Source organism: Lissotriton helveticus, chromosome 2_1 (assembly GCF_964261635.1).
Source record: "Lissotriton helveticus chromosome 2_1, aLisHel1.1, whole genome shotgun sequence".
Taxonomy (NCBI): domain Eukaryota; kingdom Metazoa; phylum Chordata; class Amphibia; order Caudata; family Salamandridae; genus Lissotriton; species Lissotriton helveticus.
Window position 1 is genome coordinate 142,927,919 of NC_136059.1, and position 24,569 is coordinate 142,952,487.

Genomic DNA, 24,569 nt, shown 5'->3' on the forward strand with positions numbered 1-24,569 from the left:
GGGCATAGTCCAGGTCTGGGTTGCACACTTTCGAGAATGAACCACCTTAAATCTTCAGGTGAGTGGTCAAATTCTAGGAAGTGTGCAACCAGAGGGGCATTGATTTTCTTGGTGCGGACTGCAGACTTGTGTTTCGTTATTCTTTTACTGATAGCTCTGGAGGTTTCACCCACGTATCCTTTCTGACAAGGACATAGTATTAAATATACTACGTTTTGGGTTTTACAATTTGTCATTGTTTTACAGACAATTGTAGTGTTGTTAAATGTGAGGTCCTTCCTTTCAAATGCTTTTGGGCATGTCTTACAGCTGCCGCATTTGTAGTTACCTATGACAGGATTTTCGCTGGTTATGCTTCTTTGAATGAAGTTTTTTTTCACTCGCATTCTAGATCTTACGACTAAATCCTTAATGTTTTTGTTTCTTTTGTAGGCAATAACCGGTTTGGGTAGGTGGTTATCTTTAGATTTGTTGACATTGAGGAGATTCCAATTGGAATAAATAATTTGTCGTATCTTGTCATTCATTAAAGAGTGTCTACTGACCAGAACCAACTGGTCATTTTGTTTAGTGACCTTTTCTTGTAGAATCGATTGGCGGTCAAAAAATCGTGCTCTTTTGAATGATTCCCGGACAAGCCTGTGCGGGTAGCCACGGTCTTCGAATTTCTTTTTCATGGTGATGGAACGTTCATCATAGTCTTGAAGTTTAGAGCAATTGCGTCGAAGTCTCAAAAATTTTACTAAAAGGGATATTATTTTTTGGGGATGGAGGGTGAAAGCTTTTGTAGTGCAGCAGGGTATTGCGGGCCGTAGGTTTGACAAATAAATCCACATAAAGTTGGCCTTGGTCGTGCTTAATGGTTAGATCCAAAAATTCCATTTCGGTGTTGCTGATGTGAGATGTGAATCTAAGATTGTTGTCGCAGGCATTAAGCCATGTTATGAATTCATTAAGATTGTCCTCATTGTCATCCCATATAATATCACGTCGTCGATATATCTCGACCAGTGTAGAATTGTTTCATAAAAGGGGGCTATTTCGTTGAAGATATGGGTATTCTCAAATGATGCCATATAGATATTCGCAATAGTAGGGGCGCAAGATGCGCCCATAATGACTCCTTTGGTTTGCTTGTACAGATTGCCTCAAAATTCAAAGACATTCTCCTCAAGAACAATCTTGAGGCAGTCTAAGATGAATGTCACATTACAGTCGACTTCATATGTGTTGATGAACCAATCCGTTGCCGTAATGGCACCGTCAATTGGGATGTTAGAGTGTAAACTCTCCACATCTAGAGTCACTAACCACTGTCTCCTTTCATTAAAGGTTGTACCCTCAAGCAGGTTGATGATGTGACCAGTATCTTTCACGTATCCCGGTATTTTAGATATATATGGTCGCAAGATGGCATCCAGATATTTAGAAAGGGGTTCAGTGATACTTCCTATGGTGTTTACAATCGGACGGAAAGGAGGATCTGATTCATTTTTGTGGACCTTTGGTGTCCCATAAAGGCAGGCCATTCTAGGGACTGATATATTCAAATAGTCATATTCTTTTTGGCATATGTCTCCATTATTCAAAGCTTTAGAAGTCAGTCTCTGTATCTTTTGTTTGGTTTTAGTTGTAGGGTCTTTGGATATTGGCTTATAGAAAATATTGTCATTGAGCATATTCTCTATTTTTGTTGTATACTTAGAGGTGTCAAGGATAGCGATGCCTCCTCCTTTGTCACATCCCTTCACAGTGATGGAGGTGGATTCCTTCAGTGACTTAAGTGCCATATACTCTTCCAATGTGAGGTTGTAAGGAGTGTGAGGTATGTATTTTGTTGCTACTGTGAGTTTTTTCATAACTATGTTTTCAAAAATAGGGATTTCTGGAGACACCTGATCTAAAGTTGGGGTGAAAATGGATTTAGGTGCTAAACCTGATTTGTTCCTTTCCCTGACGTTTGGTTTAGTATTAGAGAAAAAGTCCATAAGCCGGATTTTTCTAAAAAATTACATCACATCATTAAACAATTCAAATTTGTTTAAACCAGAGTGTGGTACATAGCTCAGGCCCTTCGATAGAAGAGAATTTGTTCCTTGATCTGGTACTTGGCTTCTGAGATTAAATATAGGTATCATTGTCATTCTCTCCAGTAGCATGCATTGCAGGTTTCTAAGTATCTGTTCGGATTCATAGGTTGATGTTCCTGGTATTGGGGTTGGTGTTCCTGATATTGGGGTTGGTATTGTTGTTGGTGTTGGGGTTGATATTGTCCCCATTGTTGGTAAGATTGACCAGGTTGATATCCGGTTCTGTATTGTGGTCGGTAACGTGGTCGCCAATTGCCCCTGCTCTGGTGGCGCTGACCTAAAAAAGGTCTAGATCTTTCATTGAATTGGTATCCCTGGTTCTGATATGGAGAGGAACTACCAGCACGGTCTGAATCTGACGAGTTAGAGAAAGTAGTTACTTTTCTACTTCTCATTCCTGCTGGTTCATTTTGAGGATCTGATGGATTAGAGTCCATGTATGAATAGAAACCATCTGATAGATAGGGATATACTTTCTCTTTGTTGTAATATTTCAGATCTTTTTGAAATTTGTCTAGTTTTCTTTTTGAGAGGTAGTCAGTATAGGAATTAAGTTCTGTTTCTACTTCTTCAAGTCTCTTTTTAATGTCTGGTATGGTATCTAATGATTTTATTTTATTCTCTAGATCTTGTATTTCTTGTATTAATTCTAGTAGTACTGTTTTGGCTGTCTCAACTATCAGCATCATCATGTCTCTAGAACATCTGTTTGCAATAAGGGACCATTTTTCTAGAAAATGTTTAATTTGTATAAAAAGGCCTGAGATGTTTTTAATTTGCAAACCTTGCGGAATAACTCCAGCTTTCAAGTAATCTAGAACATATTTACCATGTAGCTCAATACGTCTGGACTTTTTCTTTAGATCTAGCAGTTTTTGTAATTCTTCATTATAGCTAGCATTGGATATGTTAATATTATCAAAATTTATTGCTGCACCTACCATAGATACAAAGTCTTCTTCCGAAACACCAAATGATTGCATGTTAGCCATAATTGTTTAAAGTGAATAGAAAAATAATAAAGGTAAAGAAAATTAATAATTGTAGACTGAGTACAATCTATATACTCAGTAGAAAAAGAAATTATGAAATTAGAATAAAAAAAAGAGAAGAGAAGAAGAGAGAGGGATAAGAAAAAGAGGAAATTTAAAGAGAAGACATGTTCGGATGAGATTGAATAAAAAGGTTGAAACAGCTCAAATCGACATGAGCAAGCATTAATCAACAAGCGTTATTTGTATAGTTTCTTATGTGTACACAATTGAACTGCTCTCATAGACACAAATAATTATATCAAATATAAACCCCTCATGGAAAGTCCATGAGTAACACAATTTGGAAAGACAGGGACCCCTACTTCTAATGCCTTCACTACTAGTAGGGAATAAATTGAACTATTTTTTATGGAAAAACAAACAGTAGTGAGCTTAATAATTAAGCCAAAAAACCCAAGGGAACAACTAAACAATTTAGATAATTATAGTGACATGTAAACAAAATTGATAGAAGCAGACCATGCTTTTTATATTCTAAATTAGTTTGTGATTTATTTAAATATTTTCTTCATTTTTTTGGTAAATTTCATTTATAAAAAATACATATAAATCATTAAAAAGTCAATACCATGCATATTGAGATTTCAGAAATTATTCTGTACATATTCAAAAACACAAAAAAGAAAGAGGCGGAACAAAAAACAGCACAAATGACACTGATGACAAATCGGGCTAGTGGAGTAAGCAAAGCGGTGGATGGAGACTCTACGCGCGTTTCGGCTATTGCCTTCTTCAGGAGTTCGTCATTTGCATTAGGACAAAAAAATAAAAAAACACTGCAAAACATATAAAGATCATGTCACATAACCTTGTATAGTAAAAGTTTAATACTGTAGATATAAATATCTTATGTAAACCTTGGGCCTAGGTCTAATTCATATACATGTACCCTTTATAGACATTGTTTGATTTACAGAAACGATAAGTGTCTTGTAGGGCTAAATAACAGAGCAGTTACATAATATTGGTAAATGCTTTTGGTTTATTTGCATAACATGATTGTATCCATATATCAAAAAAAACTTATCATTTAAACCTACGACAGGTACAACCAAAATTTATATTACCAATATCTCATCAGATAACTGCTGTGTGGATATGCCCGATATTATCAACCTGAGACAGTTGCAACCCAAGTCCTCAATCTTAAAATTATCTTAAACATCTATACATATAAGTAACATAGAAGATATGGTTAAAGACGTTCCTACATGGGACCATATATAGAATTTTTTGAGAAAGAAAAGAAGGTGGAGGATGAGCAAAAGTGGGAAAGAGTGAAAGAATGAAATAGGAAAGGCCTAAATATTACCTACGTTGGTATGTCTAAATTGGTGGTATTATTGGTTAGACAAGGACAGACTCTTTAGAAAGTTAACCTATTCATTGTTTCTAGAGAATTAAAAATAATTACTTACATGGGAGAAAGAGGGGTACACTTAAATGGATAGGTCACTTGAAGGTCAGTCAACTGGATGGGACCGTACTCTTTATCTCACTAAATGTAAAGAACAGCTATTATATCGCATGGTATGGTAGGAGGATATACTAGATGCCAAAGGAAAAATAGAAAACTACTATTTAGCTAAAATACTACCCATTTCAAAGCGTTGTTAGCATACTTAAAGAACACATGCATAGTTGCCTGATGTGCCCATGTGTCAGGATAGTTATTTGTACATTGATCGTTTCACTGACATCCTATTAAATAAAGTAATGATGCATATATTTCAATGAGCTATTTTATCGGTCGAATATTCCTTCTCAATTAAGGACGGGTATCTATAGTAGTTAGGGATTATTATAGTAAAGGCAAAGGTCTTATTCAGAACCAATTATGGAGACATATTTATACCTTGATAATGTCCGTATTGTTCATAGTAAAGCGGTAATTGTAGCGCTTAAAAGGATGTTGAGGTCATGTGCATAGATATGCAACACTGCAATAGAAAGAAATGATATGATGTTTGTATCGATCGAAAGAGGAAGGTATCTGTCAGGGTGGTAACTTACATTTTAGTTTATTTACCTTATTGGCCGGTCGCCATATCTACGTACAAAGTGGGTAATGTGACGCAATGACAATCTAGGGTAAAGGTTATTCTGCGCAGACTGGCGGTCGCAATCTGAAAAAGTTCAGAGGTAATAGAATTGTAAGAGGATTGTTTAACACCATTTGAAAGAATTTATTTTAAATTAAAGTGAAGGTATACTACTATACTCACTGAATAGAGTGACAGTAAATACCTAGTTGATAATTCACACTCGAATGAAGTAGAACTTCTTTAAGTACTGTATCTCTCCTTATGTATGAGACGTTTGGGGCAAGCGCAGACCTAAGAGAGAAAGAGAGCCTAATTAAAGCCTGGCTGTTGTTGCGCTATGAGGCATGAGGCATATCGCTAAGGCACATAACATACCGCAGCAACGATAGGCGCCGTGATACATCGGGGTCCTGGATGTCCTACGTCGTCAAGGCGAGGGAAGCGTGTGTTTAAAAAACCGATCTTATATATCCCACTTTTGTCCTGATGATGAGTGGGAACCGGTGTGTCCAGTTAGTGAAAGCCGTAATGATAGGTCAAAGGAAAATTCTGCATGGGCGATATGTTGGACCTTGATCCCATGTCTCAATACGCATGCGTGTGTAGTTCGAAGTATGGAACTACACGAATAGGGAAACACAGCGGCCGCGGGGTGATTGCGCAGCTCACTGGTAATTGAACTAATTTCTCTACGCGCATGTGCTAGTATTACAAAATGTGGAACTACACAAATGAATTAGCGCGACGAGTGCTTGGTATAGGCGTCTCTACTGGTGACGTTTCTTCTTGGTTCCCAGGGTTAAAGGGTACTTGCTAGTAGTTCTAAAAAGAAGAACTACAAATATGAAATCACGACGTGAATTTGAATGGACACACATGCGGCCAATACATATAATTGGTCTAAATGGTTAATAAGTGCAAAAAGATGTAATGTATAGCGTTAATCAATTTTCCATGTATATAGAACTTAGTATTTTTAAGGAAAAATATATATACCGCCACCTTAAGAATAATGTTGCCAGATATCTAGAGACAACTAATTGCAATGTAAATATATAAGCTGTGTGTCCCTATTATCATGTAGAGGCTCTAAGTGAATACCACGGAGATTATTATTCAGGTAATCGCTTGTTCCCATGGGATTTCAGAGTTGAGCCCCGTGTTTGCTGTATTTAACCCCTTCCACGCTCATGACGAGCTGGGCTCGTCATGAGGTAGCCTCCTGCTACGCTGATGACGAGCCTAGCTCGTCATGGAACATTTGTTTTTGCATTTTCCAGCACACAACGGGAAAATGCACCGCATCGATGCGGTTAAAATCCAAAATACCTCTCTCTTTTTTCGAATCTTGTCAGGGCATAGTCCAGGTCTGGGTTGCACACTTTCGAGAATGAACCACCTTAAATCTTCAGGTGAGTGGTCAAATTCTAGGAAGTGTGCAACCAGAGGGGCATTGATTTTCTTGGTGCGGACTGCAGACTTGTGTTCCGTTATTCTTTTACTGATAGCTCTGGAGGTTTCACCCACGTATCCTTTCTGACAAGGACATAGTATTAAATATACTACGTTTTGGGTTTTACAATTTGTCATTGTTTTACAGACAATTGTAGTGTTGTTAAATGTGAGGTCCTTCCTTTCAATTGCTTGTGGGCATGTCTTACAGCTGCCGCATTTGTAGTTACCTATGACAGGATTTTCGCTGGTTATGCTTTTTTGAATGAAGTTTGTTTTCACTGGCATTCTAGATCTTACGACTAAATCCTTAATGTTTTTGTTTCTTTTGTAGGCAATAACCGGTTTGGGTATGTGGTTATCTTTAGATTTGTTGACATTGAGGAGATTCCAATTGGAATAAATAATTTGTCGTATCTTGTCATTCATTAAAGAGTGTCTAGTGACCAGAACCAACTGGTCATTTTGTTTAGTGACCTTTTCTTGTAGAATCGATTGGCGGTCAAAAAATTGTGCTCTTTTGAATGATTCCCGGACAAGCCTGTGCGAGTAGCCACAGTCTTCGAATTTCTTTTTCATGGTGATGGAACGTTCATCATAGTCTTGAAGTTTAGAGCAATTGCGTCGAAGTCTCAAAAATTGACAAAAAGGGATATTATTGTTTTGGGATGCAGGGTGAAAGCTTTTGTAGTGCAGCAGGGTATTGCGGGCCGTAGGTTTGACAAAAAAATCCACATAAAGTTGGCCTAGGTCAGGCTTAATGGTTAGATCCAAAAATTCCATTTCGGTGTTGCTGATGTGAGATGTGAATCTAAGATTGTTGTCGCAGGCATTAAGCCATGTTATGAATTCATTAAGATTGTCCTCATTGTCATCCCATATGAATATCACGTCGTCGATATATCTCGACCAGTGTAGAATTGTTTCATAAAAGGGGGCTATTTCGTTGAAGATATAGGTATTCTCAAATGATGCCATATAGATATTCGCAATAGTAAGGGCGCAAGATGCGCCCATACTGACTCCTTTGGTTTGCTTGTACAGATTGCCTCGAAATTCAAAGACATTCTCCTCAAGAACAATCTTGAGGCAGTCTAAGATGAATGTCACATTACAGTCGACTTCATATGTGTTGATGAACCAATCTGTTGCCGTAATGGCACCGTCAATTGGGATGTTAGAGTATAAACTCTCCACATCTAGAGTCACTAACCACTGTCTCCTTTCATTAAAGGTTGTACCCTCTAGCAGGTTGATGATGTGACCAGTATCTTTCACGTATCCCGGTATTTTAGATATATATGGTCGCAAGATGGCATCCAGATATTTAGAAAGGGGTTCAGTGATACTTCCTATGGTGTTGACAATCGGACGGAAAGGAGGATCTGATTCATTTTTGTGGACCTTTGGTGTCCCATAAAGGCAGGCCATTCTAGGGACTGATATATTCAAATAGTCATATTCTTTTTGGCATATGTCTCCATTATTCAAAGCTTTAGAAGTCAGTCTCTGTATCTTTTGTTTGGTTTTAGTTGTAGGGTCTTTGGATATTGGCTTATAGAAAATATTGTCATTGAGCATATTCTCTATTTTTGTTGTATACTTAGAGGTGTCAAGGATAGCGATGCCTTCTCCTTTGTCACATCCCTTCACAGTGATGCAGGTGGATTCCTTCAGTGACTTAAGTGCCATATACTCTTCCAATGTGAGGTTGTAAGGAGTGTGAGGTATGTATTTTGTTGCTACTGTGAGTTTTTTATAACTATTTTTTCAAAAATAGGGATTTCTGGAGACACCTGATCTAAAGTTGGGGTGAAAATGGATTTAGGTGCTAAACCTGATTTGTTCCTTTCCCTGACGTTTGGTTTAGTATTAGAGAAAAAGTCCATAAGCCGGATTTTTCTAAAAAATGACATCACATCATTAAACAATTCAAATTTGTTTAAACCAGAGTGTGGTACATAGCTCAGGCCCTTCGATAGAAGAGAATGTATTCCTTGATCTGGTACTTGGCTACTGAGATTAAATATAGGTATCATTGTCATTCTCTCCAGTAGCGTGCATTGCAGGTTTCTAAGTATCTGTTCGGATTCATAGGTTGATGTTCCTGGTATTGGGGTTGGTGTTCCTGATATTGGGGTTGGTATTGTTGTTGGTGTTGGGGTTGATATTGTCCCCTTTGTTGGTAAGATTGACCAGGTTGATATCCGGTTCTGTATTGTGGTCGGTAACGTGGTCGCCAATTGCCCCTGCTCTGGTGGCGCTGACCTAAAAAAGGTCTAGATCTTTGATTGAATTGGTATCCCTGGTTCTGATATGGAGAGGAACTACCAGCACGGTCTGAATCTGACGAGTTAGAGAAAGTAGTTACTTTTCTACTTCTCATTCCTGCTGGTTCATTTTGAGGATCTGATGGATTAGAGTCCATGTATGAATAGAAACCATCTGATAGATAGGGATATACTTTCTCTTTGTTGTAATATTTCAGATCTTTTTGAAATTTGTCTAGTTTTCTTTTTGAGAGGTAGTCAGTATAGGAATTAAGTTCTGTTTCTACTTCTTCAAGTCTCTTTTTAATGTCTGGTATGGTATCTAATGATTTTATTTTATTCTCTAGATCTTGTATTTCTTGTATTAATTCTAGTAGTACTGTTTTGGCTGTCTCAACTATCAGCATCATCATGTCTCTAGAACATCTGTTTGCAATAAGGGACCATTTTTCTAGAAAATGTTTAATTTGTATAAAAAGGCCTGAGATGTTTTTAATTTGCAAACCTTGCGGAATAACTCCAGCTTTCAAGTAATCTAGAACATATTTACCATGTAGCTCAATACGTCTGGACTTTTTCTTTAGATCTAGCAGTTTTTGTAATTCTTCATTATAGCTAGCATTGGATATGTTAATATTATCAAAATTTATTGCTGCACCTACCATAGATACAAAGTCTTCTTCCGAAACACCAAATGATTGCATGTTAGCCATAATTGTTTAAAGTGAATAGAAAAATAATAAAGGTAAAGAAAATTAATAATTGTAGACTGAGTACAATCTATATACTCAGTAGAAAAAGAAATTATGAAATTAGAATAAAAAAAGAGAAGAGAAGAAGAGAGAGGGATAAGAAAAAGAGGAAATTTAAAGAGAAGACATGTTCGGATGAGATTGAATAAAAAGGTTGAAACAGCTCAAATCGACATGAGCAAGCATTAATCAACAAGCGTTATTTGTATAGTTTCTTATGTGTACACAATTGAACTGCTCTCATAGACACAAATAATTATATCAAATATAAACCCCTCATGGAAAGTCCATGAGTAACACAATTTGGAAAGACAGGGACCCCTACTTCTAATGCCTTCACTACTAGTAGGGAATAAATTGAACTATTTTTTATGGAAAAACAAACAGTAGTGAGCTTAATAATTAAGCCAAAACACCCAAGGGAACAACTAAACAATTTAGATAATTATAGTGACATGTAAACAAAATTGATAGAAGCAGACCATGCTTTTTATATTCTAAATTAGTTTGTGATTTATTTAAATATTTTCTTCATTTTTTTGGTAAATTTCATTTATAAAAAATACATATAAATCATTAAAAAGTCAATACCATGCATATTGAGATTTCAGAAATTATTCTGTACATATTCAAAAACACTAAAAAGAAAGAGGCGGAACAAAAAACAGCACAAATGACACTGATGACAAATCGGGCTAGTGGAGTAAGCAAAGCGGTGGATGGAGACTCTACGCGCGTTTCGGCTATTGCCTTCTTCAGGAGTTCGTCATTTGCATTAGGACAAAAAAATAAAAAAACACTGCAAAACATATAAAGATCATGTCACATAACTTTGTATAGTAAAAGTTTAATACTGTAGATATAAACATCTTATGCAAACCTTGGGCCTAGGTCTAATTCATATACATGTACACTTTATAGACATTGTTTGATTTACAGAAACGATAAGTGTCTTGTAGGGCTAAATAACAGAGCAGTTACATAATATTGGTAAATGCTTGTGGTTTATTTGCATAACATGATTGTATCCATATATCAAAAAAAACTTATCATTTAAACCTACGACAGGTACAACCAAAATTTATATTACCAATATCTCATCAGATAACTGCTGTGTGGATATGCCCGATATTATCAACCTGAGACAGTTGCAACCCAAGTCCTCAATCTTAAAATTATCTTAAACATCTATACATATAAGTAACATAGAAGAATAGTTAAAGACGTTCCTACATGGGACCATATATAGAATTTTTTGAGAAAGAAAAGAAGGTGGAGGATGAGCAAAAGTGGGAAAGAGTGAAAGAATGAAATAGGAAAGGCCTAAATATTACCTACGTTGGTATGTCTAAATTGGTGGTATTATTGGTTAGACAAGGACAGACTCTTTAGAAAGTTAACCTATTCATTGTTTCTAGAGAATTAAAAATAATTACTTACATGGGAGAAAGAGGGGTACACTTAAATGGATAGATCACTTGAAGGTCAGTCAACTGGATGGGACCGTACTCTTTATCTCACTAAATGTAAAGAACAGCTATTATATCGCATGGTATGGTAGGAGGATATACTAGATGCCAAAGGAAAAATAGAAAACTACTATTTAGCTAAAATACTACCCATTTCAAAGCGTTGTTAGCATACTTAAAGAACACATGCATAGTTGCCTGATGTGCCCATGTGTCAGGATAGTTATTTGTACATTGATCGTTTCACTGACATCCTATTAAATAAAGTAATGATGCATATATTTCAATGAGCTATTTTATCGGTCGAATATTCCTTCTCAATTAAGGACGGGTATCTATAGTAGTTAGGGATTATTATGTAGTGTAGTTCCTATTATCCCAATAGGCTCTGCGCATTGGAATAATACCTTCAATAGTAAAGGCCTAGACCAGACGTTAACTAGGTCTACTACTGTCGATATTAGACTTAAAGTTTTGGGTTTGCCAGCTAGCTCAGAGTTCACTAGAAACTTTCTCGAATGTTCAGGAAGGAATTAACTTCCCTGATTAGACAAGAAGGGATTTAGTTTCTGACAACCATAGAACATGACAACTTTGCTCTCCCCTAATCAAGAGTGTATCTCGAGAGTCGTGTGAACAAAAGGCAATTTATTTTACTCAGTCAGTACGTGCATTCTTAGTCTCATCAGAATGTAGAGAAAAGGAAGAGACGGGCGTGTTCAATAAAAGGTGTTATTTATTGATCAGTCTCTTTTCTCGTACAAGAGAAATGGATCGATATTATTGCAATACTTATAGTTAAGTAAAGTGCATACATTAGAAGCAGAAGTATAAAATAATACTGTAAAAACATTGATATGGTTTCTAAGCCATATGAAGGTTTAAAATGAATAAAATATATTACATACACATATACATTTGACTAAACGTACTCAACTGGTGTTTCTAAATATGCCTACCCAGTGTACCTGACCTAAGCCTAATACGTGGGCGGGAATAGAAAGTTACAGTTTAAGTTAAGTTTGTTTTTGCCAAGTGACTGACTAAAGAATTCTCTGTGAGGGGTTATTCAGTTCTGTACCTGGAAGTTAGGATGAATGAGGGATGGTATCTCTCTCTCTGGTCTCGATATTCCAGGCTGCCTGCGAGGGCTACCCGGAAGCGCCGGTACTGGATTTCTCGGCAGGAGAAATAGGCAGCTTCTCGTTCTCAGCGCGTCAGGAAGGCGGGGCTGCGCCAGCGGGGTCTGCTCTGCTCTTCGCTTCGGCAAGTATGGCTGCTCCGTCTCGTCACCACCGCGTGTGTTTGCATAGGGCAATATCGGTAATATTTATACCTTTAAGGTGCCGAGATTGACGTAAGGATGGACATAGATACGTCAATAAGGATGTCATACGACTTGCTCGTTAGCACATTCTTTTGCTGAAGTTCTCGGTGAAATCAAAACAATGGCCGCAGGGTTTTGCCCAGGTTGTCATAGGTTTGATTTGTTATGAGAACTCCGTATGCCTTATCAGGGGCTGGAGGAATATCGCTTGTCTAATTAGATCGCAAGCGTTATGACCTAATCAGATAACACGTTCCTGTGCCGTAGTGTGACTGCGTCAGATAACGGTATCTGCATCATGGGGGTTTTCTGCCTCATGGGCTGACTGCTAGTTAACTTGTTGGTTTGTTTAACCAGAATAGGGTCAGGAATAGGGGGATCGATTCAGAACCTATAGGAATACATCACACCCACTCCACGCTAACTATGGACATATTTACTAATCTATGCATAGTAAAACATACTATAGAGTATAGTGTATACCTTACCACCCCAAAATACATAAATGCATTTTGAAATTTTTCAAAAATACGGAAGAATTGCAATCATATGTATTGTATGCACTCAAGCTGTAGAATAATGCCAAAGTAATCACGCATTCGTATACATTATTGCTATTTGGTATATGAGAATTTACACATGAAATGGCTCTTAATACAGAAAAAAAGTTTGAGACCATTCCATCACCGAATAAAATATTTATGAACATACCAGCGGGCAGCTAATGTCTATAAGCTATCTAAAAGTTAGAAACCTTAGTTCTCTAAGAATAGTTCTTACTTTAAGCAGAAGATAGTGTTCCGAAAAATATGCAAAAATATTTTGGGGCTGCTGAAAAATTGCTGTCCGTGAACTGGAGGTAAAATTGTTCATGTGACTTTATTTTTAAAGTTGAAGGCCGAATTCAGGGAACGCCGTGTGCGAGCTTGCTCAAAAGTCTCTATTTCTGCTCTGGTGAGAACATCATATCATTTAGGCTTTCGAAAAAGCTGTCAACAGCTTCCTGGGAAAGTTCCACTAACTCGGAAAAAGGTGTAACCATGCATTCGTGCGCATGATTGTCTCCATTGACATTCTGATTCGCATTGCTGACAGAAGGTCGTACCTGTTCGATGCTGCTTTCATCTTGAACTTCACTACCCCTCAATCGTAGTGGTGAAGCTTCCACGAATGCCGTCATCAGGATTGGTAGCCTTTGAGGGCAGCACAAAGCGTGAACCTTGATCGGGCAAAACAATGTTTCTGCATCCATTGGCGCATCCGATTGTAGCGTCAGACAGGTGTCTAACACGCATTCTTCTCCGCATAGCAGACACCTTAATACAGGTAAAACACATCTTTGCCACATTGGTCGAAATGATAGAAACCAAGTCATGTTCAGGTCTCTAAGCCGGGAGAGTCCCAGGATTTTTGATATCCGGTCCCGGTATCCAATGGCTAGGATTGTTTCTTCCCTTGTCGCAGGTGTTTTGTCTGTGACATGGTTTGCCATAACGAAAAATAAGGACTAAGAATAGGATTCCTGCAATTAGTCCCAAGATCAGGGGAAGTCCGCCAGAAATCGAATGGACGAAATCTGGAAAAATACCCAGTATGGCTTTGAATGGTGTTAATGCCATCGAAAATACTGTCTTAAATACGACTTGTAGATCATACGTTTCTTTTGATGACGTGAGCCTTGTAGGCGTCTGAAGAAGCACTGTTTTCATTCTGCTTAAAGTATCTATTCGAATAGAAGTAATTTTCAAATTGGGCCATGCCCTTGCCTGCCTGTCTGGAAAGGAGCTGGGGAACAATGAGCGTCCACAGCACTTGACCTTCGCAGTCGTAGTTACGAGATAAGGAGTCCCGGGCATAAGACTACAACATCTGCGATCTACAATTAGAATGTAACTCCCATTATAGAGTCTTTGAAAGAATGGTTCTATCTCTGTTGCAGGTGCGCCTTGCTGGTGACATGAAAGGTTGTATGAATTCCCTTCACAGGCTCCATGCAAACTAATTCCGTTCCACAGAAGCGTGCCGCTTAGTGACATCGCACAATTATTGCCACTAAGAAACACTTTCTGTCCTTTATTACTGACACATGCATGTGAATAGGGCAGGTTCCATGTTGTTTTAATGTACCCCTTTCCCAATTTCTCGTACATGCCAGCCTGTATATATTTTTGGCAGTATTGAAACCTGAAGGTTGAGATTGGAATATTTATTATCCCATGTATTATCCATTCACTGACAGGTCGTTCTGACATTGTCACTGGTAATCTTTCGAGTTTTTCAATGCTCAAGATTGTATAATCAGCACCCTTTTGTGCCATACTGACTTGTCTATCAGTAAGGTTAAAGATTTGGAATAGTGACGTTGTGTTGATTAAACGCCAAGGCACATAGCCTGAACGCAGATTTTGTAACGTCCAGCCAAGCTGTACAATAGAACGCAATTGAGACTGACCGTGTTGTAATAACAGTAAGTCTTGCGATAATATGTCGATTGCTGAAGACACAATGCTGTCCAAAGAAAAAATTCTGGAGGACAGAGTCATTAACCCATTGTCCACTACAGAAAGTGATTTTTCCAAATTAATACGGTCAATTTCCCGTATTCTCTCTGCTGTTTCAATTTGAGTAACCTTCCAGGCCTCATTGTATGCTGCATATACAGAGGCTGCTATGAAACCTTTTTGACGCTGTTTGCGCGGTCCCATAATGAAATCACGCAAGTCAGCACCATCAGTAAGTAAAGTTAGGTGTTGCTTAATTTCTGTCAGTGTGGAAGTTTGTAGCCATTGAAGGCATAATTTGCCCACACTGTAGGTGGTTATTATCCCTGGGTGATGTCTTTGAGGATATCTAGGGTCTGGCCTGGTCATTTTGAACCCCTGTGTTTTGTTCAGGAATCTGTCTTGACAGTTATTAGTATCTGTGGGCCAGATCAACCACTGTTTCCAATCAGGATGTGTTCTGTTTTGGTTTAATACATAATTTACGTCTATCTCCTCATCTGTAGAGGTATTGCTGTACATTGTTGGCTTTGGAATAGACGGTTTATTTAAGTCTTTAATTTTGGCTAGGCCAAGACAGGTAGTTTGTTGAACAGTGTCATTTAAAAATATAATTTGTTCTGGGATCATGCAGGCTCTGAACAAAGATTCTATACCCTGTACTTGCCATTCTTTTTTACCCTAAACACATTTCAATTCAACATTTTTGTCCCAATAATCAAAACCAAAAGTATTCATTTTTTCAAAGAATGAGTCTGAATATATCAATTTTGTGTTTGTTATCATGGTCTTAGTTCCTGTCTTGTTCGACAATTTGAAATAAAATGCTTCAGCATTACTTGTGTTAAAACCTGAAAAGTATGAATATTTGTCATAGAAGGTTCTTGAGCTTCCTTTTGGAGGGGTTGCACAATGTTCCCATTGATTATAATTTAAAACATTTCTAGGTTGTGCAGGTCTATGTAAAAAATGGTTACCATAGTGGTTATAACAGTACATACTACCATAATTTGTAGAACCCTGCAAATAATCATGTTTGGTAAATTTAGCAGACATTACTAAGTCAGACATCATATTATTAATGCTTTCAAAGTCCCAATCATCAGCAAATGAGCTCGGTTTTACAAAGTCACTCAATGAGATCTTAATTTGGTGTGGATATTTCAGGATTTCGACCGGACCATAAATTTCATAGTCAGTGTTGTCCCAGGCTACCCCACCAGGTATCGGATTGGCTGTAAAGTTGACTGAAGAAAGTTCTCTTTTCTCGACGTGTGAAGATGTGTGTGGTTTGAGGATCAAGTTGATTTTCTGACTTGCTGTGTCCATTTTAGCATATTTTCCCTCAATGAAGCGTCCCAAAGTAAGTACCATGATGAGCCAAAGTATGAGGATAAATGCACCAAAACCCACCCAAAATTCGATCCATGGAGAAATCAGATATGTTTCTTTTAGTTGTTTCAAAAGTTCTTTTGCTTTATCTTTAAAGGTTTTTGATGAAGGCTGTGTCTTTGATTCACTGAAGCCTTCAGCGGAATCATCGAAGTTTATTAAGTAGCCGGATGCAGTTCTGTCAATTGTTCCAATTGCTTCAGGATTACTGTTTCTTGCATTTTCGCTTGGTACTTCATTATAGATTGGTGTGTCTCTGCTAAATGTTTTTATTTGGGTTTTCAGAGGTCTGAGTTCTATTGCATTGTTGCATAGTCCTTGTTGTTCTTTTGTAGGCGTTTCGAATGTGATGAGCCTCTTCGTTAGGACCTCTGTACTGGTAGCAAACCTTGGTGTTCTGCTACTTATTGGGAGTCCACTTGGCCTACTGTTTGTTATCGGCCACATGATTGTGGTTTTACCAGGTCGATGGATACAACTCGGTTCTCCTTTTTACCAGCAAGTGGCGGTAGTACAACTGATCTTGTCCCGTTGACAGACAAGACAGGAACTGCTTTTCTGTAAGAAGGCCCAAATTCCTTCTTTACCGCGATCTTTTCCCTGACTAGATCCCCGACTTTTGGAATCCAGACAGGTCTTGCTGGGACAGGTGGTGGTTCTTCAGTGGTTGTTGGCTGTTGTTTCAACTTTATGTTGCTCAGGTCTTTTCTTGTTTTGTTTAAGTCCTGCAAAATAGCCAAACGGTCTTTGATATCAAAGCTTTTTTCTTTCACCACTGAAGTCTGACTATCAATGTCAGAGATCAACATCCTAGTTCCAAATAATAATTCGTACGCACTGAATCCCTTCAGAGAATTTCTTGGCAAGTTATTTAGACTACGTTGGACACTTATTAGATGTTTGACCCACCCAGCTCCCGAACCTAATACCTTTCCGTTATAGATTGCTTTATGCCTTGGTTTTTTCTTTACACCATCCCGTATCCCTCAGGAAGGAAGTGAGAAGATTCCCGCTGTGCTATGCTCATTTGGCCATGTTTCCCATCAGGCTGGAGGGCTAGAGTGAAAACAATGGTCAAACGTAGCATGCTCTTAGCGTATATGCCATTTAGACTCGCAAATCTTTGTATAACAGTCCAGACGTCAGCCGAGTGCTGGTGATCTACATTATAAGTGGAAACTAGCCTGTATATGTTAATCGCAAGCCTTCCTTTTTACTCTTGATTTTTTCTGGAGTAAAACAACGAGGTATTAAACTGTTTCTCTCCCCACTGCGATCTCTGTTGCAGTTTGGGCAGTTTTTTACAAACATGGTGTGACGCAGGCTCATGCCTGGCCACCAGTACCGTGATTGTAATTCTTCCAGAGAATCTTTTAGTTTGAGGTGTCTGAGACCCTCGCCCATATGTGCGTCTGCGATTAACAAGTTTCTCCTGTCCATGTTTGGAATCACTCTATCCCCCACTCCAGGGATTCGAGCAAAAGGGACGGAGTTTGCATCGATTATGTATGTATAATTGAGTGGATAGTTGATCGGTAGCGCTGAGCAGTCGCCTTTTGATGACGTTTTCACCGCCAGCACTGTTTCACCGTCAATGTATTTTAATGTACGCTTTTTTCGAACTACGGGAGCCGATTTAGTGGCTGCCGCTGTGGCTGTCTCAGCCAATGAATTCCCTGCAACGTGAACGCCATCACGTTGATGACTCAGTGTGTGTATCACGTGAGTCTTTGGTAGTTCTTTTTGTAAAAGAACTACTTGTTCCCAGAGCATTTTATGCTTGATTGTGCCTCCTTTTGCATCCTTAAAACCATTTTGAAGCCAGATCTGCAAGTATTCATTATAAGACTGAACGCAATAATACGAATCGCACACTATGAGCGTGGGGAATTCTCGATCGGTATTTTCAAGCGCCATCTTGAATGCCAGTAGTTCAGCTCGCTGAGCTGTGCAATCTCCTAGAGATTGCGTTTTAGTGAGGGTTGGTTTAAATTTCCCTTCGTGCCAGCGACCTTTAACAATCGCGCACGCAGCACTATAAGCTCGTTTACCCCCGATTGCGGGTTGTGCTGATCCGTCTGTATATATTATACAGCCGTAATGATCTAGAGGCAGAATTTCGGTCGGCGGAGGACATTCAAATTCATATTGGAGAAATTCTTGTGTTTTTAAGTTAGGATCAAATTCGTATGTCACGTCCGTTGCAGCAAGAGAATTAGCCCATTGTATCCATCTCGGATGGAGCGCTTTAGCATTTGGAATGCTTGCCTTTGTTACCGCCTCTAGGGCTGGTATCGGTGTCACGATTATTATTCGTTTACCTTGTGCCAGGGCTCGTTCTTTTGCTATAGCTGTCTGTGTTGCAGTTAGAATTTTTTCCGTAGGGCTAAATTTCATTTCAGCCTTAGTGTACAAGTGTGATTTGAATGCAATTGGTACCTTTTCTCCCTCATTAGAGGTCAGGTATGTGAATCCGCATCTCCCTGGGATGACTCGAATCACAAGATTGCGTGTGTTATCACGTGTTTCTAATTTTGTTTTAATTAGCATGTCTGTTTGTAAGGATCCCAAAATTTCTGTGTGTATTTGAGTCCAATTGGATTTTTTTAAATCTGGTTTTATCAGATCATAAAGGGGTTTGACCCTTTCTGCGTAATTTGTAATGTATGTTCTTCCGAAATTTAGGAAGCCTAGAATCGACTGTAGGTTTTTTAGTGTTCTAGGTGCTTGGATTACGGCACATTTCTCTAGGAAATTGTCAGCCAGGCTTTTGCCTTCACTTGATAATTCATATCCTAAGAACAGGACTGTCAGATGGGCAATTCTGGATTTGTAAAGTTGAATTTGTAACCCTCTGCTGCGAACCCAAGTATTATGGTGTTCACTCTCTTCAAGTGAGTCTCCAAGTCATCATCTGTTAAGTAAATGTCGTCGACATAAGATAATGCTTCATCATCATATATTTGTAGTAATTCTGTTACTCTCGCTGAGAATACTCCCGGGCTGTTCTTGTACCCCTGGGCTAACCGACAGAATTGTTTTTGAGTGCCATTTATTGAGAACGCAGACAAATATCTGCTCTCTGGTGCTATGTTTTGACAAAAGAATCCATTAGAGATGTCTAAGGTTGTTTTGTATTTTTTGCGCACTATGTTATTCATTAGTGCAGCACTATGCGAATTTTGCACTGCAAAAGTTTTGCAACATGTGTTAAGGTGTCGGTAATCCAAAACTAGACGATATGAATTGTCTGGTTTGGAGACCGGAAACAAAGGGTTGTTCATTTGTGAGGTGCAAGTTTCAATCACCCCCTGGTATTCTAGCTGATCTAGTATTTCTTTTACCTGTTTTTTTGCTTCTTGCTTAATTGGGTACTGCCTTTGTGCAGTAGGTTGTGATTTTAACTGGATTTTGTGAGGAGGAGAGTCCTCATCCCATCCCACGTGATTTGTATATAAAGCAGGAGCTAGAGCCACTGCCCACTTTCTAGCAAGTGTGTATTTTTTATGAATTGGGATGTGATTTGAGAAGGCAGGCATAATTACTTCTTCGCCATGAGGGCAATCCCTGACAAACTCTGGTGGCCAGTCTTTTTCAGCTAGAAGGATATCATAGCCCTTGGAGAGATTATCCCAAAATAGTCCCCTTATTTTTCTAGTCTTATCCCCCTCTATACGCAATGTTATTTCGTATATTTTGTGAGGTTTGCTAACTCTGGTGTCTGCAGTTTCCACTTGAAGATATTCATTCGTGTCGACTGTCTCTAGATGATTCATAAGGACTTTGCGAGCTATGCTCACTTCTGCTGCGCTGTCTAGCATTGTCTGAGCCCATTCCCCGTTTTTCAGTTGTGTCCTCAGAATTCTCGGCATTGTTAACTATTTTAATGCTGGCTACCTTCTTCTTTGGAAATTGTAATTTCTTTTTTAGCTGAGCAGGTTCCTTGTCTTTGGACTTGGCGTGCTCTTCTCTTTGTTCTGATCGTCCTCTTCTTTCTGATTTCTGCGAGGAAGTCTGAAAAGATTGAGAGGGACGTGTATCAATGTCTTGATATCTATCAGGCTTTTTTATATTATCCCTGTTTCTAAGGTTATATCTTTTCCCAGAGGGGTCACTCTAGGGTGACCTGTGTCTTTGGTTCGGAGATTTCTCTCTTCGCCTAGGAGACCTTCCTCTGGACTGGAATTTCTTTTCTTTGGGATTGGATTGTTTGTTTCCATCCCAGCTCTTTTTCTGTGATGTTGAATTATTATTAAAAAATATTTTTTCAGGACTGTCAATCAGTTGTGGTTTTACTGGTATTCCACCTAAACTATCTCTACCTAGTTCCTCATAGGATTTTTCTATGATTCTGGCAATTTCAGCTGGTTGGTCTGCTATATCTGTTTCCTTTAACCTCTGGCGGATCGCCACGTTTGCTGCTTCACCCTTTATGTTGGCTAATAATATAGCCGAGACCTACTTGAAGTCTTTTAGTAATTTCATACCAAGAGTTAAAGCGGGTTCTGGACCGTATTCATCTTGAATTTGTTTTAGCACATCTGGTATTACCGAAATGGATGGAACACCGTGCGTTTTTGTGTAGATGGAAGCAAAGACTGTACCCCAAGTGTCACAGTCCTCAATGTGTGGTGCGATTCCCATTGGAAGACAGATAGTCAGAATCCTGTGCTTTTCTAGCGGGGTGATGTCTGGAAACACCGCCTCTATTTGGGTGATTTTCTGCGCTAGCCAGAATGGTATTTGTTTCCGTTTAGCCGGTACTTTACCTAGGCAGGACTGGATGTTCTGTGGTGTAATTTTATTTGTGTTCCCCTGGTGAGGGGTCAGCTGTGGGAGTTTAATCGCTGGCTGAATTGTTGAAGTCCGCATCACATACTGGACTAATTGTCTATGTATTTTTATTAATTGTTTTAGCTGTGTTAACAGGTTAGCTGCAGACATCTCGTTGATGTCTGGATGTGGTGTGTATCCGGCTAGGACCGGCCACGTTGCTCCTGGTCTACCTAAAGGACCGAGCCTGGTGATGTGATTATTATGTTTTAGGGCGCCATCAAATAAGAGCAAATGCTCTTGAAATTTGAGTGGTACTTCCACCTCCTCGAAAGGAGTGTACGTTTCAGGAGGTTCCTCTATTTTGTAATAGTGGAAGTACTTTGTTACAGCATTTGCTGCTGGAAAATTTATCCATGAATAGTATACCTCTGTCTGCCGATATTCGTGTGCCTCAATTACGAATATGACTGTACCACCTCTAGGTGTCAGTCCATTTTCTATAAGTTTTAAAGTTATAGATTTCCTTTTAATGACCGGGATGAGTATTATATCCGGGTCTGCGTCTTGCATGGTAGCATCAGCTGCTGCGAGTTCAGTTGCTAATCTAACTGCCTCTCTTTCTTCATCACTGTCTACCATTTTACCGACAGGATGGTTATTTCTTTTGTTTGCAGATCAGGTTTCTTATGGAAACAAAGATTAGATGCACAATATTTTGGAACAGTGTATCCCTCAACGTTGACTATACCAAGAACCATACATAGGAGTTCCCTCCTGCGAGGTCTGGCGGATATAACCTTTTACCCACTCCAGACGTCTTTGGAGTATTATGGGAGAAAGGGGTCTGAGTGAGAAAGCACGACTGAGTTACTTTAAATGTCTTACGTTAGTTTTATCGCCCTTTCCAAACGCGTTGGGCGCCATGTAGTGTAGTTCCTATTATCCCAATAGGCTCTGCGCATTGGAATAATACCTTCAATAGTAAAGGCCTAGACCAGACGTTAACTAGGTCTACTACTGTCGATATTAGACTTAAAGTTTTGGGTTTGCCAGCTAGCTCAGAGAGTCACTAGAAACTTTCTCGAATGTTCAGGAAGGAATTAACTTCCCTGATTAGACAAGAAGGGATTTAGTTTCTGACAACCATAGAACATGACAACTTTGCTCTCCCCTAATCAAGAGTGTATCTCGAGAGTCGTGTGAACAAAAGGCAATTTATTTTACTCAGTCAGTACGTGCATTCTTAGTCTCATCAGAATGTAGAGAAAAGGAAGAGACAGGCGTGTTCAATAAAAGGTGTTATTTATTGATCAGTCTCTTTTCTCGTACAAGAGAAATGGATCGATATTATTGCAATACTTATAGTTAAGTAAAGTGCATACATTAGAAGCAGAAGTATAAAATAATACTGTAAAAACATTGATATGGTTTCTAAGCCATATGAAGGTTTAAAATGAATAAAATATATTACATACACATATACATTTGACTAAACGTACTCAACTGGTGTTTCTAAATATGCCTACCCCGTGTACCTGACCTAAGCCTAAAACGTGGGCGGGAATAGAAAGTTACAGTTTAAGTTAAGTTTGTTTTTGCCAAGTGACTGACTAAAGAATTCTCTGTGAGGGGTTATTCAGTTCTGTACCTGGAAGTTAGGATGAATGAGGGATGGTATCTCTCTCTCTGGTCTCGATATTCCAGGCTGCCTGCGAGGGCTACCCGGAAGCGCCGGTGCTGGATTTCTCGGCAGGAGAAATAGGCAGCTTCTCGTTCTCAGCGCGTCAGGAAGGCGGGGCTGCGCCAGCGGGGTCTGCTCTGCTCTTCGCTTCGGCAAGTATGGCTGCTCCGTCTCGTCACCACCGCGTGTGTTTGCATAGGGCAATATCGGTAATATTTATACCTTTAAGGTGCCGAGATTGACGTAAGGATGGACATAGATACATCAATAAGGATGTCATACGACTTGCTCGTTAGCACATTCTTTTGCTGAAGTTCTCGGTGAAATCAAAACAATGGCCGCAGGGTTTTGCCCAGGTTGTCATAGGTTTGATTTGTTATGAGAACTCCGTATGCCTTATCAGGGGCTGGAGGAATATCGCTTGTCTAATTAGATCGCAAGCGTTATGACCTAATCAGATAACACGTTCCTGTGCCGTAGTGTGACTGCGTCAGATAACGGTATCTGCATCATGGGGGTTTTCTGCCTCATGGGCTGACTGCTAGTTAACTTGTTGGTTTGTTTAACCAGAATAGGGTCAGGAATAGGGGGATCGATTCAGAACCTATAGGAATACATCACAATTATAGTAAAGGCAAAGGTCTTATTCAGAACCAATTATGGAGACATATTTATACCTTGATATGTCCGTATTGTTCATAGTAAAGCGGTAATTGTAGCGCTTAAAAGGATGTTGAGGTCATGTGCATAGATATGCAACACTGCAATAGAAAGAAATTATATGATGTTTGTATCGATCGAAAGAGGAAGGTATCTGTCAGGGTGGTAACTTACATTTTAGTTTATTTACCTTATTGGCCGGTCGCCATATCTACGTACAAAGTGGGTAATGTGACGCAATGACAATCTAGGGTAAAAGTTATTCTGCGCAGACTGGCGGTCGCAATCTGAAAAAGTTCAGAGGTAATAGAATTGTAAGAGGATTGTTTAACACCAATTGAAAGAATTTATTTTAAATTAACGTGAAGGTATACTACTATACTCACTGAATAGAGTGACAGTAAATACGTAGTTGATAATTCACACTCGAATGAAGTTGAACTTCTTTAAGTACTGTATCTCTCCTTATGTATGAGACGTTTGGGGCAAGCGCAGACCTAAGAGAGAAAGAGAGCCTAATTAAAGCCTGGCTGTTGTTGCGCTATGAGGCATGAGGCATATCGCTAAGGCACATAACATACCGCAGCAACGATAGGCGCCGTGATACATCGGGGTCCTGGATGTCCTACGTCGTCAAGGCGAGGGAAGCGTGTGTTTAAAAAACCGATCTTATATATCCCACTTTTGTCCTGATGATGAGTGGGAACCGGTGTGTCCAGTTAGTGAAAGCCGTAATGAAGGAAAATTCTGCATGGGCGATATGTTGGACCTTGATCCCATGTCTCAATACGCATGCGTGTGTAGTTCGAAGTATGGAACTACACGAATAGGGAAACACAGCGGCCGCGGGGTGATTGCGCAGTTTACTGGTAATTGAACTAATCTCTCTACGCGCATGTGCTAGTATTACAAAATGTGGAACTACACAAATGAATTAGCGCGACGAGTGCTTGGTATAGGCGTCTCTACTGGTGACGTTTCTTCTTGGTTCCCAGGGTTAAAGGGTACTTGCTAGTAGTTCTAAAAAGAAGAACTACAAATATGAAATCACGACGTGAATTTGAATGGACACACATGCGGCCAATACATATAATTGGTC